General features: G+C 45.1%; 2 long non-coding RNA genes across 3 annotated transcripts; both read left to right on the forward strand.

Moving 5' to 3' along the window:
• The first annotated feature begins 493 nt into the window (after window positions 1-493).
• Window positions 494-5271, forward strand: LOC129735968 (uncharacterized). The gene is made up of 3 exons (XR_008732006.1): window positions 494-1523; window positions 1610-3048; window positions 3208-5271. It is a non-coding gene; the product is annotated as an uncharacterized LOC129735968 (long non-coding RNA).
• Window positions 5272-5477: 206 nt separating this feature from the next.
• LOC129735887 (uncharacterized) lies at window positions 5478-14040 on the forward strand. 2 transcript variants are annotated; one of them, XR_008731813.1, is made up of 5 exons: window positions 5478-6789; window positions 7052-7414; window positions 8392-8501; window positions 12078-12127; window positions 12597-14040. It is a non-coding gene; the product is annotated as an uncharacterized LOC129735887 (long non-coding RNA). The 2 variants fall into 2 exon arrangements; XR_008731812.1 differs by having other exon boundaries at window positions 7052-8501.
• Window positions 14041-15470: the final 1430 nt, after the last annotated feature.

Raw genomic sequence — 15470 nt, forward strand, 5'->3', positions numbered from 1 at the left:
CACTTTTAAGCATGCATTGTAAGATATTTTTTTTTAAATGGCTCTTCTAGTTTGTTGTCAACAATATGCTATTATATGAGCAAACTCTTCTGCATGACAGCTCTAACACACAATGATCAAGGATTATGTGCCTGAAGACGCAGCTATGATCCTAAAAGAACAGTGTCACAAAAAGGTGATCCTCTGTGCCTGATGCCTTCCCCTGTACTTTCCTCTTCGGGTGCTCGTTTTCTTAAAGCCGTTGTAGGAGGAGGGTTTAAAGTTGAAATTGTGAAGCAGATGTGGACACCTGTGAATGTGCCTTTGCACATCATTGTTTCAAGATCTAAGCCCCTGTGCAGGAAATGAGGCCCTGCACTGTCCCGTATGATCGATGCCCGTTATCCCCAGGGTAATATGGACTAGAGCGGGGGCCGCAAAGCAGCTCGCAGTACTGTAACCAGGGCTCCCAGCAAGCCTGGTGATGCACTAGTGAAGAAACGAGGATATTGTCCTGGTAGCTGGAAGCTCTGATCAAATCTTAACTACATAAATGTGACCAGAAGCCCTGCAACTAACTGGGGGAGAGAAGGCAGATTCTAACGATGATTTCTGTTTGTTTGCTTTGTTGAGCATATCTGTCCCCAGAACCTTTTGCTCCATTTCTTTGCAGCTCTCCAAGAGCTTAACAAGACTCTTAGCATCATAGCTTTAATTTTGTCCCCTAAAGCTATGAAACCTCACATTTATTTTCCAGTCTTTTGGGCGCCATGAGGCTCATTCAGACTTGCCTCTCTGGAGCAGAGATGCTGACTGGGATTGCTGGGCTCACCAACAGTGAAGGGGAAATATTTTCTTTCCTAATCCATACGCAAGGTTGCAATGCACTTACTGTGTTCTCCCTAGGTGCTAATATTGCTTCATAATGTTACTGCATCATGAAGCAGAGGGAAAGCAGAATATCCTCGGCTCACCGTGCTGCCTACGGAGACATACAGAATGAAGCTTTGGCTCCCTGAAGTCCCTACACTTTTGCTAACCCAGCATGGAAAATGTCTGAAGGCATGGCATTTACACTTTTAAGAAACATCTATTCATTTCAGTTCTGCCAAAGCTAAATACATTTATAGATTTGTTCATATTTATTTTTAGAGCAGAATTCTGTTTGTTTGACAATATCTGAAAAATTAAATACCTGGGGCAACATCACCGACTGCAGCTGGTACACTGGAAACTTGGGGAAATACTTGCTGTAATTGTGAGGGGTTTATTTAATACCTCTCAATGCAGAGTTAACTCATTCAGTGAGGACAGCCTGTCTGGTGGGCTGCTAGAGCTGCCCTCACTGCCGTGCTGCGGGCACTGCCCACCCGTCCTGCCCATACAGACAGGACAGCGCTGCCCCAGGCTGAGCACGGCGTCACCTTTGGCTTCTCTCTGCCCCTCCAGCTTACCCAGACACATACTGACAGGCAACCCCCAGCACCTCAGAGGTACTACTCAACAGCAGCCGTCTTCCTTGCTCCAGAAGTTCACGCTTTGCAGTTAAGCAGCATCTTTTTTTTCATTCAGTGACCTCAAAGTACTTTGCAAACATTTAATTAAACCTTTCTGCCTCTGTGTGCAATAGGTACTGGGCCCTTTGACCAGATAAGCAAACAAAGGTATAAGGAGCCACCAGCAATCTACAATTTAAGCTCTATTAAAGGGTTTTCAACTAGGCAGTGGAACCAGAGGAATCCCAAGTCAGCAATGAGAAAAGAGGCGTGGGCTGGCCTGGAGCACGGAATCCACAGCCCCTCCTGCAGCCGAGAGGCAAGTCCCTGGGCGCAGCCGTGCCGGGGGAGCCAGCAGCATCCCGGGATGGCCCACAGCTGGGCTGGGTTGCTGCACCCCAAGGACGCAGCAGGCTCTGGACCCGCTGAGCTGTGACCCGAACCACACTGGCAGGACAGTTAACAAACCCCTGGATTCTTCCCACCCAATCTGCACTTTCCATGACCTCTTCCTTTCATCGGTAAAAGTAAATTGAATTCAGCACCTTTAAAGACCCTGTCTGGATCCATAACATTCACAACCACGCTGTAACCATGAATGAAAATCTAAGAGAGGGTATGGTTTGTATCCAAGGGCTCTTTTGCTTTTTATATGTTTACATATACCAGCCAATGGTCAGCAAATAAGCGCCATGGCTTGTAATGAAATGTTCGAACCATCTGTTTTAATCTGCGATTTAATTTCACTGTAAAATATTAAAGTTGTTCCGATGGTTGGGCTGGTAGGGCTGCTTTATATGAAAAGGATTGAGTATCCCAGAGCAATTACACTGCACCAAGCACATGTTACGGGTATTATATTCTGTATTGTTATTTTGTTCCATTAAAAACCTTAAAAAGCCTTCTTAATACAGCATGACAGAGTTTTAGGTCTCTCCTTTTTGTTAGAAAAAAGTAGCAGATGCTGAGGACAAGTATTAAGGATCTTTTTGAAAACAGCATGAATTTTTCAAAGTGCTAAAAATAAATAAAGTTTAAAAAAGCTTGCACGCAACCAAGCGAAGAGGGTCTGAGGAAGAGGAGAAGATTTCTGTGTCACACAGAGGAAGGTGCCTCAAGTTGATGGTCAGCACGGGGCAGTGCCGGTGTGACAGCCTCTGGTTGTTGTCCCAGCGATGTATCAGCATTCGCAGCGTCAGAAGGTAGGTCAGAAGCTTCAGGGCCACGGCGAGGCACTTCGCCCTAGTGTCGTCTCCTGCAATGCATTGCACAAACAAAACAATCATTCCTTACATTAGTAAAATAATACAGTAAGACTAAGTTGTGTGGGATTATTTTACATCATTTCTGACACTGACTTTTTGCCTTTACCAGCAGCTGCGTCATGGCCCAGGATTAAAATGCCTGCGCTTGCTTGCAGCGGTGCTGAAATTAGGTGGCTGATCCCTCCTTTCTGCGCTCCCACTTCACATCCACACTCGAGCTCATCAGGCCTCTAAAGAGACAGTGGCTGAGAAAGGAAGAAACCTCCTCCCAGACAACAATTATTTCAAATTATTTCCACCTCTTTTTGGTAAGTGGGCAGGGTCAGTGCAGCGTGCTGCTGGGTAACCACCTCTCTTACCTGTGTATGGCTTGAACGCGTAGGTTCGTGTGTGCCTTGCAATACCGTGATGCCTTGAGACAGTTTTCACTTTAAGGAAACCCTTCATAAATGCTCTCCTTTTTCTAGGTGTGGACCTCCAAAGGAATGAAGATATTGTCCTGGTAGCTGGAAGTTCCGGTCAAATCTTAACCGTGGGCTTGAAAGGACAGCTAGAGGTTGCTCTTTCAGCAGGTACGCGTTTTCGCCCCTGCCCCAAATTTCACATGGGACCTCGAACAAGTCCCAACACTCTCAATAAGCAGCATCCCAATGCTGCGGTCCTGGTCTGTCTCCCTTCTGGGCTGTCTGATGGCTGGGATGGACATGGGGCAATAACGAGGAGCTTGGGTTGGTATCATTGGTGTACCCGAAATACAGAGCCTTTCTCCACATGCTGGGACTCTTAGCAATCTGGTGAAAGGGACACACGTGTGTTTCACCTGGCAGAAGCTCCCCGTCTCGGAGGCAGGAAGCATCGCAGCCCCGTGAACCCGGTGCTTTAGCTAATCTAAAGCCCTGCAGGGAGTCGGGGCTAATTAACTCAGCGCTGTGGCATCCTGACATAACTCCATGGCTTCTGGGACCCAGGCTAGTATTTCTACCCAGCACTCTGCCGTGCTACGTGATATATCTGCTCGTCAAGGCTTGCTCAGTTCCGAGCCCAGGACAGGGAGAGGCAGGGATGGCACCCACCGGCTGCCCCCCGCCCCCGGGCTCTGCAGCAGGCATTTGCCATTGCACCCACGGTCACGCGGTGCTCAGTGTTATTTGGAGTATATGCTACTTGCTATGCCTTTTTCCTGAACATAAGCTGGAAATTACTGATTTTTACCTTACACAGCTAGTATAAAAGCACTAATGTCCTAATGAAGAGTCTCACTTAGCTAAATGCTTCATACAGCTGAGTAAAACAAAGAATTTTACTAGAGCTTAACCCAGTCATTAATAAGCTTTTTAACCCTGACCTTTCAAATCAATGATCTACCACTGGTTTTACCTTTCAAGAAGGAATTCCATTTTCAAGTGATAAAACATATTTTGCACTCCTTACAATCTAATGATTATTCTCAGCGTTACTGGATATATGAGGCCATCAAACCATTAGAAGGTATAAAATGTATTAATGTACAGCATTCATGGCTACATTTGCTTTAGAGTCAATAAAAAGGAAACAATTTATAAAGGGCATTTATGCTCATTACAGAATATCGATAGATTGTTTCTCCCATCGTTTCTGAAGTATGAAGGACTCCCGTTCATGATGGATAGGAGAGGATTTGCATAAGCTCTTTGCTTATGCCCTGAACTTCCCCAGCACAGAGCCGCGTGCAGGGGGCTGTGGCCAGGCTTTGTGCTGGGATGCATGCGGGGTGGGACCCACAAACTCTTCCTTCCCGGGGGATCGAGCATCTCGGTTTGGGAGTTACTTGCAGCAGCCTTGCGAAGGCTCTGTAGGCAACTATGGTGTCTTCAGCCCCAGACATGAATCGTCACAAGGCTGTGGGCAAATCGGATCAAGGGTGGAAAAGAAGAAGGGAATCTGTTTGTGAGGAAGGTCAGGAGTACACAAATGATGGCAGAGCTTTGCAGAGTGCCTTCCTAAGCAGTTGGGGGATGAGAGAGTCTGCTTGATGCATACAGGGGAAAAAATAGAAAGGAATTATATGTAGGGTGGAAGAGGATACAGGAGCACCAGCAATATAGGTAAAGGCAGAAGTTTCATAGTTTGTCCTAATGAATAACTGTTAACTGCAGAAATAAAATCTATGAAGAGACGAGTGATTAAGGCACTGGCCTGAGTCTCAGCAGACCTGGATTCGGTTCCTGGCTGTTTTCGGATTTCTGTCTGACTTTTGGCAAGCCTCTTCAACTCTCTGCGCCTTGGTTTCCCATCTGTTAAAGGGGAATAATAATATTTCCTTTCTCTCCTGCCTATTCCAGCAGCAAGCCCAGAAGGGCAGGCTCTGTCTCTCAGTGTGCGCACAGGACTTTCCCCACTGGGGTTTTGATCCCTGCACTGAGGCAGGACGTACAGGGATGGGGAGTGCCAGCCATAGGAGCCCACTTATTTACTATTTCTGGTTACTAAGGGACTAAAAGGCATGCTGTAACCTGTTAAACAGATTTCTTAATATCAGTTCTTCAGTAACAAAAGAAAAAAAAAATTGGTTGGTAAATAGAAAAGGAAAGCGATTCATATCTCTGTTAAGATCTGTAAGAGTCTGAACTTCTCCTCTGAAGTAGAAACATCACAGTTTGAGAGAAGGGAGAAAATGTTAACCACCGCACAAAGGCAGAGAGCTGGCCTTCTCCATTTCTGATCTTGCGCCTCTACACATCTGGCTTCTCTATATGGACTGACCTTTTCAGCATTTCTCACTGACAAGCCATCTTCTCGATGCACAGAGTGGCTTCCCGGGCACCCATATGCTCACACCCATCTGGCAGGGTGAAATTGTGCCCGCTCACAGGCACACGCGCACTCTCTGCAAGCCAGGCCAGGCAATACCAATTGCAGAGCACTGGTTTAAGGGGACAACCAGCAAATAAAATTAAATCTCAGCTGCAGAGACTTTCTGGTAATAAGCAGTCCCAGTTAGAAATGCAAATGTCACTGAAAGGGAGCATGTCTGTTGACAGTAGACTTTGAGGAAAGCTTTGGTTTTAGTGCTGGTAAATTAATCTTTAATTACGAACATGCCTCACTTCTGAAAGAAGTGCCTTGCACACACTGCACCGGCAGCATGTGAAAGTTTCAGTCTGTTGCTTGCTTCTGTCAAACGAGACATCCCACCCCCAAAGAGCAGAGCAGAGGTGAGCCTCACGGGCTGCCGGCGGGTTTAGTGCCCTGCTGCAGCTGGGGCTGGGGCTGCCCAGGGCCACTGGCTCTCCAGGTGGCAAGAAGTTAGCAACTCGTTAAAAACACTGGTATTTAAACAGCACGACTCCCATGCTCTTAAATATAAATATCTAGATGAAGAATTATCAAGGTCTGAGTTTTCCAAGGCTCGGCTGCCTGCCCTCCGTGCGGAGCACACCTCGCCAGCTGAGAGGGGATCGCAAGGCGCTGCAGCAAAGCCTTCCTGGGGCCAGCGATGAGTGTCCAACACCTCCACTCCCGTGCTGGCTGGATTATTAAAATAACATTTCCACTTCCAAGTAAGTAAATAAATCTCACTGGCAAGTTTCTCTTGTGACAGCCAATATCTTGTCTCCCCGAGAACTGGGACGGTGTCCTGCAAAGCTGAAAACCCAGCGCTCTAAAACCTGAGTGCCACAGCCAAGAGATACACCAGATCCATCTTCTGAGGTAGCACATACAACAAAGTAAGCAAATGCGGTCTAGAAATCCTATTATTAAGGTTACAAAAATAATTTCATTTCAGAAAGTTCAAAGTTATGAAATCCTGCTGTAAGCTTTTGGGTTTTTTAGCCTACACCTAAAAAGCCTTGCCCCAAAAGCTTCGTTGCCCAAAAGCGGCCATGCTGCACCCCAACTTCGGAAGGCCCAGAACACCTGGCTTCAGGTGCAACAGGAAGATCCCAACATACCTTACCATAAATATGCATATGCGACACAAGAGTCTGCCGCCTTCTTGGAGAGATGCCATAATTGATGGAACAAAGCACAACAAAACTTCACATCACTGGTGGATCAGAAGAACAGAGGTAACTGAAAGGCTAGAAAATTACAGGTTTACTGACATTCTGCTCAACCTTACCCATTCTTTATCGAAAAGAGATAATAACTATCTATAGGAGAGCTGTCTTAAGGCTCCATTCATTCCCTTTTGCTAGCCCAGCTGAGAGGTGGTATAATATAACGCACACTGGCATCTGGCATGTCATTTAATTACACCTTCAGCTTGCTGGGAAAATGTTTGAAGTGTCAAGGTAAGCAAACTATAAGAATATATTTCCCCTGCTACAGGAGAGCTCCTGCTATGGCAAGCAGAGAAGACAGGACCTGCTTCAGCCATTACTGTGGGTCTGTGTGAGGAAGGTGATGCAGAGGAATTTAATTCATGAACAGTTATCATCCTTTGGTAAGACAACAGTTGCTCCCAGCAGCCTGGATCAATTCCCCAACAGACATTTGGAATTTTTCTCCAAACAAACCATTGGTGTAACAGGAAAACAGTACTGTCAGCTCCGGATGGTTGTGCCTTCTCACATAAGCATTGAATATGCCCTGTTCCTTTAATAAAGAAGAAAAAGAAGAGTCAAGGTCATTAAAATGCCAGCCACCACCCCCAAGAGAGTCAGGTGGGGCTTGTTTTAGCTCATCAACGAGGTAAGTGCTCAGCTCAACCCTGAGAGCCTCTCAGACATCACCTATGGGAAGGGTGAAGGTAGCCATCGCATCCGGGCGAGTGGGCACTTTCTAACCGGTGGTGACTTTCACCCCGAGCTGTTTCAAGGAGCTCTCTCGAAAAGCACGAGCTGCTCAGCAAACCAAAGAAGCCAGCACTGCAGCTCCCTAGCGAAGCCTCTGTTAGCCAAGGAGAATCCCACACACCTGTAAGCCAGCCAGCAGCTGAGGGCTTCCAGGTTCTTGTCATTTCTGTATTCCTACCTCACTATGTTTGTAAGAGAAAAAAAAAAAAATTCTATAGTTTCAGAGACACCTGTGCTGAGGTAGTTGCCCCCATCCCACAATGCTGGGGGGACTCAGCTGCATTTTGCCGAAGCTCCACAAGCTCCATTCCCGCAGCCCTTCTGCTCTGCTCCGTGACTGCTCGGAAGTCACCACATATGTCAAAGCTCAGTTCTCAGTGTCACTGCTGTGAAATAAGACTGGCTTCTCCATCAATGCTGCTTCTGGGCTTTGACGCTGTACACACGAGGGCCAGGAGCGTATGGGGGGGCTCAGCATCGTGCCCCAGTTCAGCCTGTGCAGCAGTGGAGCTGCAGATAACCTCCCCGCTTGCTAAACCAAAGATGACCCCTGAGCCTTTGACCCTGCAAGCCAGTGAAACAAAGCAGAGTGCGTCAGGGCTGGACTTGTTACAAGTAATTGAGGTGAAAGAGATAAATCACATAATTTTTCTCTTTGTGCATTGGGGGGGTGGGAGGAAAGGAGAAGAAAGTTCAATGCAGAAATTAGTCACCTTGTTTTGTTCTTACTAATGGAAATTTCCCAGAAACCAAAATAAAGGGTGTCGTATAAGAACCCAAAGAGAATAAAATTAGCTAGAACCCACATCCGAACTTTTAAACCCAGTGCATGAATGCAGGTGTCTGCAGCTGAGCATGGTATTTTTGTTTCAGCTCATCAGAGGTATGAGTCACTTGCATCAAAAGAGGAGGATGCCTTGATCTGCGTGTGAGCGAGCGCTGGAGCAGCAGCTGTTGGAGCAAATACAAACATCCATGCCAAGGTTTGTAAGGATGGAGTTTATCTAATATGTAAAAAAACACCTGCTGCAAATGAAAAATTACACCCACAACCACCTGAATAAGATAAGCATATGATGGGGGAAAGGAAGAGACAGATTTATTATTAATTTGTTGGAACTTTTGAACCAAACATCTCTTTTGCAGCAGAACGGTAGGACGCACGAGGAAAGAGTACTCCTTGCCCCAGACCTGCTCAGCAGCGTTTATTTTGCCTAAGTGATTTTCTTTTCTTTGCTAAGTCTGGTGGAGATGAAAACACTAACCTAAAGAAGATAATTAAAAGCTAAATGAAATCACATACAGCTGTGCTACTACATGGCTAATGAACATGCAAATATATACGCATGACAGGGACATAATGCAGACTGGCTGCCTTGAGTGGTTAGTGCAGATTTCCAAGAGCTGGAAACGCTATTGATTATAACTGAGCTAAACTTCCTGACTCCAGACTTCAAAGATCAGCCTCAATATAATCATCACGCGGCATATGGGAACGTGGCTGCAAGGAACTGATGAATAATGGCTTGGGGTCTTGAATGTTTGTACATAGGGTGGGAGATGCCCTCTGGGCCGCTGAGCGCAGGCTCCTCGGCAGCCTGGATCAGCACCATACAATCCTCCTCAGCATCTTGGCATACTCGGTCTTCCTGTCAATTAAGATTTTGGAGTTGTGGGGTTTAACTGGGATGTTTATTTTTGCCTTCCCACTTCACCTGGCAAGGCACTGCTCTGTGGAGGGGGACACTTCTGGGAGGACCAGGGCTGTAAGTAACACGTAGGGCAAAGCTTCTGGTACCCTATAACACAGAAGGCAATCAGCAGCATGGAGAGCTTCTTCTCTGAGGGTCTGCTGCCACATCTGCATGAAAGATGACCAAATCACTTCTCCCTGATTAGTTAAATAATATCCAGCTGAGAATAACTCCCCCAGCCCACCCAGAGATGAGATAAGTGAGTCAGGGCTCAGCCTGGCACAGAGCAGCTCTCCCATGGAGGGGACCCCGTCCTCCCCACTGCCACCCGGTGTCCCCTTCCCCGGCCATGCCGTGATGGAGAAACTACAGGAGCAGAGCAAAGTTTGTTCCTCTTCCGTGGTGACCACAGACAGGGAACGTGGCTCTGGGGATGGCCATGGCCCAGAGGAGAGCATGGGGAGATGCAGCAGAGCCTCGGACCTGGGTGAGGATGGCAGAGCCACCGGGACAGCCGGGAGAGAGGACACCTATGGCAACCAAATTTGTGCTGAACACAATGGTTAGTGCATAAAAATTAATCAAGTACTACAATGACTTGCTTTATTCATAATACTTAATGGTCATGTAATAGGAGTTTTTATTCAGCAGTTAAAGTTCATAAGTGCAGGTTTTACATGTAGAAAGGTATTATGCTGATAGTTTAATTACACACCTTTCTGCACACCAAAGGAAATGGGTTATGCGGGTTTTATAATTAAAGAAGGACTTCTGAGGGGAAATGAACTTTGCAGTTAGCAACATAATATTTGATTTTTATCAGATGTTTTTGTTTTGAATTTGCCAGCGCTCAGTGATGTTGTAAACAGGTGAGAATGCTCCAAACTGCACGAGGGGTCGGGGGAAGCTTTGAAAATGCAGCATAAAGTAGCAATATTTAAAAATAGCAAGGGTGAGCGTGAGGCATGAACAGCTTGCATTTGGAAGGCTCTCCAGAGCTCTGCCCATGCAATTATATGCAGTACAAGTCTGTTCAGTATGTCTAGGAAACAGGGGAAAAACCCAGCCCGAACAAGTAATTGAAAAATAAACCCTAGTCCTGGCCAAAATAATAAAAAGTTTTACTTCTTATTTTTCTTATTTTTGTTTTCAATAAATTTCATGGCCAGTGAATATAATTTTCCCCTCCTGCATGCCTGCAAAGGTGCCAAAGCCAAAAAAGTGATGGATGTTTGTGTGCATGCATTTGCTGTTGGAATACATGGGACTGCTCTCGTTATTCCAGGCAAAGATGGGCACGAGCCACGGGCAGCTCAGGGCCAGCTCCTGTCTCCCTCCGACAGCGATGCGGACGCCTGTGCTAACCGTAGTGGTGGCGGGGAGTCGGCAGTGCCAGGGCTCCTCCCTTCTCGGCTTTTAAGAGGCTCTGCTTAGCAAAACTTCATTTCTATATACGTATCAAAGCACGTACAAAGTATATGCAGGTATATGTACAGATATATATTCATAACCTACTGGGAGAAAGCCATTTTTCTAACACAGCAAATATACCGGCAAGAATTTTTCTAAAGTCTAAAATATTTCAAACACCGCCAAATGCCCCTGCGCTCAGATGATATAAACCAACAGGCTCTTATCATGCCCAACACAAATGAACACTAACAAGCGGTTCAACCAAAATAATAATTAAAAAAAAAAAAAGCCAAAACCAATAAAATTTGTCCAAAAACAATAAGCAAGGGCAAGGTCTGAAATATTTTGAGTACGCCCTTTCCTTTCTGGCAGGGCTGGGGAGCGAGTGCCCTGGGTATGATGCTTTGCTGGTGAAGGTGGAGTTCAGGTGGTGGCAGATGGTGATGCCCATGACAGGGCTGCCTTGGCTGGCAGCAGCCTCCTCTGGCACCCTGCACCCACAGTAACAGCTGAATTTGGGCATCTCATGTATAAATACAGTGGAATAATTTCAAAATCCTTAAAATTGGAATAGACACTCAATAATTACAACAGGAACAGTTGTGTAAGGGTGTATCCAAATATAACTGGACAGGTTGTTCTTTATTTCATTGGCCAACTGCTTAAATTAATGACAAAAAGAACTCTGACTGTTTTTCTCTTATTAAATCCATACACTTTGGCTGTACTCATCATCGTTAACATACTGCTAAAGGAGCTGTTGCTGTATCTTTCAACCCTCATCCCGCAATCAAGCCCTCACTGCACTGTTGTGGATTTCAAATATTCACTTGTTTAAAAATAGAATGTGGTTTTTTTTTTTAAAAAAAAAATCCCACTGCCAACTGAATGCAAACAGGTAAAAATTAACATATGCAATTGTCAGGTGTCAAAGGCAGCTCTTCAGCCACCGAGGTTTACATCGCCTGAGTGGGGCTCCCAACATTTTGAGGCTGCTTCACCTACAGGCAGAAGTTGTGCAAATAAATATATACACTTATTTTAAGTTACACTGTGCTTTCTGGGTGTGTGGGTCTGATTAGCTCTTTGTAATCTGTGCATTTAAACAAAAGACCCGGTAAGCCTGGAGCTAACGGCTCAGCCTCCACGGGGCAAAGTCGGGGCGTACCGCGCGGTTACAGAGATGCTCTCCATGATGCTTGTTCCTCCCGTTTGCATGAGTTCTCCACCCTTGCAAAAGAGGATACTGTTCCAATTATTATTATTTTTTTTAAGTCTAACAAGGATAATTATAACAGGATTAACAGATTCTTTTTCTTTCCCCCCACTGCCTCGTATCAGAGAAAGTATTATACCAGACTTAGGACTAGACGCGTTTTTGCTGTATATGGAAATGCATTAAAATGAATGTATAGCTCAAACACACTTCTCATCCTTTGTATTGTTTTGTAGAAGCCACTTCTCCCATGAAGGGCAACCACATGTGAAGGGAAAGAGTCCAAGTAAGTATTTGGTAAACATTTGAAAATGAGAGACAAATAGTGCTGTGCAATCACACCATCTTACTTCAAATACCCACTCGGAAAAAAAAAAACCCATAAAAATTAATTCCCTAACAAGCCAAGCCTGGCTCCCTAAACCGGGAGGAATCGCAATGCTGGTAAACTTGCAGAAATATTTTTACAATTTTATTAGAGGTTTTAATTCAGTGCTTTATCTACCTCTGTTAGTCTGCAAAATAGCTTTAAATATTCAAGTGGTAATTAATGAATCTTTGCAAATCAAACATTTTCATCTGTGCTGTGGTACAGTGGCAGCGAGAAGGAGGGGTTTAAAGTGTAATTGTTTCTACTGTTCCCCTTGCAGTGCTGAATGCCTTTTTACCCTTTATTATATCATTGGCTTTTGCTTCAGTTCATCAGCACTTCGCCACATCTTATCGTTCGATATTTGCTTTTTTTTTTTTTTTAGTTCAAGATTTCTTACTGTGCCTTTGCCAGAGACATTCCTAAGGAGATGGAAACTCTCTGAATGTGGAATTTTCGCATGAGTGCAAAATAATAAAAAGCATGTGTGTATTAAAAAGGGATCAACTTAATGGGAAATGAGCATTGGGTTACATTAATATTCTATTACAGTAAAAATCATATTTAATAAATTTTCTCCAGATTTTTCAGAATCTTACTGTATTTTTCTAAGTTGTATGCCAATCCAAAGAAACAGTGTATATGATACATTTGATTTATGTTAAATAAATAACCTGCACAGCCCATTTTTTGGTTTTTTAAAAAAAAATTAAGTGTAGAAACACACACCAGACTGAAATCTGCGCTTAGTTTCCATCTGCTAGGAGGAATAGTGTCGGTCTTGTGCAGCAGAAAGCCTTTATAAACAGTATTCTATTTTATTGATGCTATATGTGGATTTTATGTTATGTGGCAAGAGCAGGAGACTGAAAACATTGTAATTTATCCTAAACCGTAAAATTATACTAGTACTAAAGTAATTACTTCACATATTAAAATACAGTTTCCTTTACCTTCTTTTGTCATCACATAAAATTAGGCGTTGAGCGCTGCAGCGTGAAGGGGCCGGCGCTTTTCTTGCCTTCACAAAGGATTGACACATCCCTGATCGTACACTATATCACCCGACCCTTGTTGTTCTGTGACCCTAATTAATATTATACTCAGTGACATTTATGTATCAGAGCAATAAGCTAAACAGGAAACAATTTATGTCACCTAAAGCTTTTTAACAAATCGATGCAACTATTTGTAATTGCTTGTTTCACAAGATTAAAAGTACTCAGCCTTGATCTTCGCCCACAGTTTTGTGGCCAACATGACCTGTGCTTCCGTTGTAAAATAGGAGTGTTGGTGATCAGCACCTATTTCCATCAAGTAATCCATATTGCTAATATTTCTGGAATTTTAATGTAGTTACAATTTATAGCCGATCAAATGTGGTTACCTAAATTGCTGTTGCTAGTAGACAGTTTAACTGTCTTTATTAATTACAGTATAATTTAATGTTTGAGTACAGGCACTTGTGTTGGTCATTTTTACAGCCAAAGCAGTTATGTGCCTTATGACGAACCATTTTAGCATTTTCAATGGAAATTTGCTAATATGATGAGTGATAAAAATGTCAAACTCTGGTAAATAATGGTTATTGCTTTGGCTGGAATTAATCCTTGAAAGGACGGTTACCTTCAAATTAACATTATAACTTGAAGACAAAAAATGTTTTTCAGGCTTCTGAGACGCATGAAAAATGGCCACTGAGCTCCTCTAAGTAAATACGTACTAAACCCTGCAAAACATGGTGGGGTTGTTGTTTTTTTCTCTCTCTTTTTTTTTTTTTTTTTTTTTTTTTTTTTTTTTCTCCCCTCCAGGTAGACAGACATTTCCTGCGGAATCCAGAGAGGAGGGGCTATTTCTGGTTAACTACCCCAAGGTGATGGTGTTTACCATTCCTGCCTCCTCTGCTTTGAAGGTATCTAAGGAAGCCAACGGCAGGGGGCTAAAAAAGGAGGGACTTTGCTGCTTTTTTTGACAGGGGCTTTGGGGCAAGAAAGGACATCCCACCGTGGCAGCCATCATCCTTGGGGACGCAGTGGTGTGTTGCCACCAACGTGGCAATATGAGGCTGAAGAGCGCTTCGATGTGACTGAATTAACCACTGCTGCAACGAAGATAAAAGATAGCCCTGATTAACGCACTATTAAAAGAAAGTTTAACATCATCATTGAAGATGGAGCCTGATTAATAGGTCAAAAAGGGCTAATTACACTTTGTTGTGAGGAAGGGTGTGTATGTGCCTGCATGCCAGCCAGAGGCACCGGGAATTGCTAGTCCCTTAAATTAGTCCAATAACGAGAAATTTGTCGTACTCCGAGCTCGCGGCCCAAGTTAAATGTCACCGTTTGGATCATCTGCAGGGAGCAGCACATCAGCCACTGCGTCCCCCTGGGCCCAGCTTCTGTGCCAGGACCCTGGGTCTGCCACTGCCCTTCCCTCCGGTACGGGAGAAACCCAGAACACCCCACGCACCGGCTCCGGTTTTCTTTGGACGTGGCTCAGAGACATGGCCTCACCACTGAGCAGAAACCTGCTGTTCAGCTGTGGTGGAGAACAGTGCCTCTGACTGGAAAAGGTGTTTCCCAGCTGGCTGCTACCGGTGGCAGTGCCGTGGAGCAGGAAAGGGGTTGGTGATGTCCCACGACACGGCACCCAGGGAGGAGAGATGTGGTTAACAATGGCAAGACGATACAAACGGTTGCAAAGAGCCAGGCTCTCCCACGCTGGGGCAGGAGGGGCAGGGCCCGATCCTGCGCAGCAGCTCGGTGCTTGGCACGCGCCCCGGCGGCTCTCCTTCCACCCGAGGCCACAGAAAGTTGGCCGGTGGTAAACACCGTGTCTCCATGCTGTCTTGCCAGTGCTGGGATGTCTGAGGAGATGAACCAGCCATGTCACCTGTGATGGCTCTGCAGGCAGGACCGCAGATAACTGCCTGCCGGTGACGCGCTGGCCTCCGGCCAAGCCCCCAGCCCCACAGGCACCCATTTGGGGACGTACTCCCCTGCCCAGAGCCGCCTCTCCCACCCACCTCGGGGAAACACGGAGCTCTCCTGGCAAAACACAAAACCCCCTCCGCCTGTGACTTGGGACAAACTAAATCCCCAAAGCTGGACCTCCGCAGGTCAGTAAAAAAATCTCACTAGTGATAAAAGTGCAATACACAACCAAAGCCAAATTTTATTCTCTGTATTTTGATTATTAAAATCTACCAGTCAACACCATTTTGAGACACATTATAATGAATGTGCAAAGATTCCCCCCC

This window comes from Falco cherrug, chromosome 4 (genome assembly GCF_023634085.1).
Source record: "Falco cherrug isolate bFalChe1 chromosome 4, bFalChe1.pri, whole genome shotgun sequence".
NCBI classification, from domain to species: domain Eukaryota; kingdom Metazoa; phylum Chordata; class Aves; order Falconiformes; family Falconidae; genus Falco; species Falco cherrug.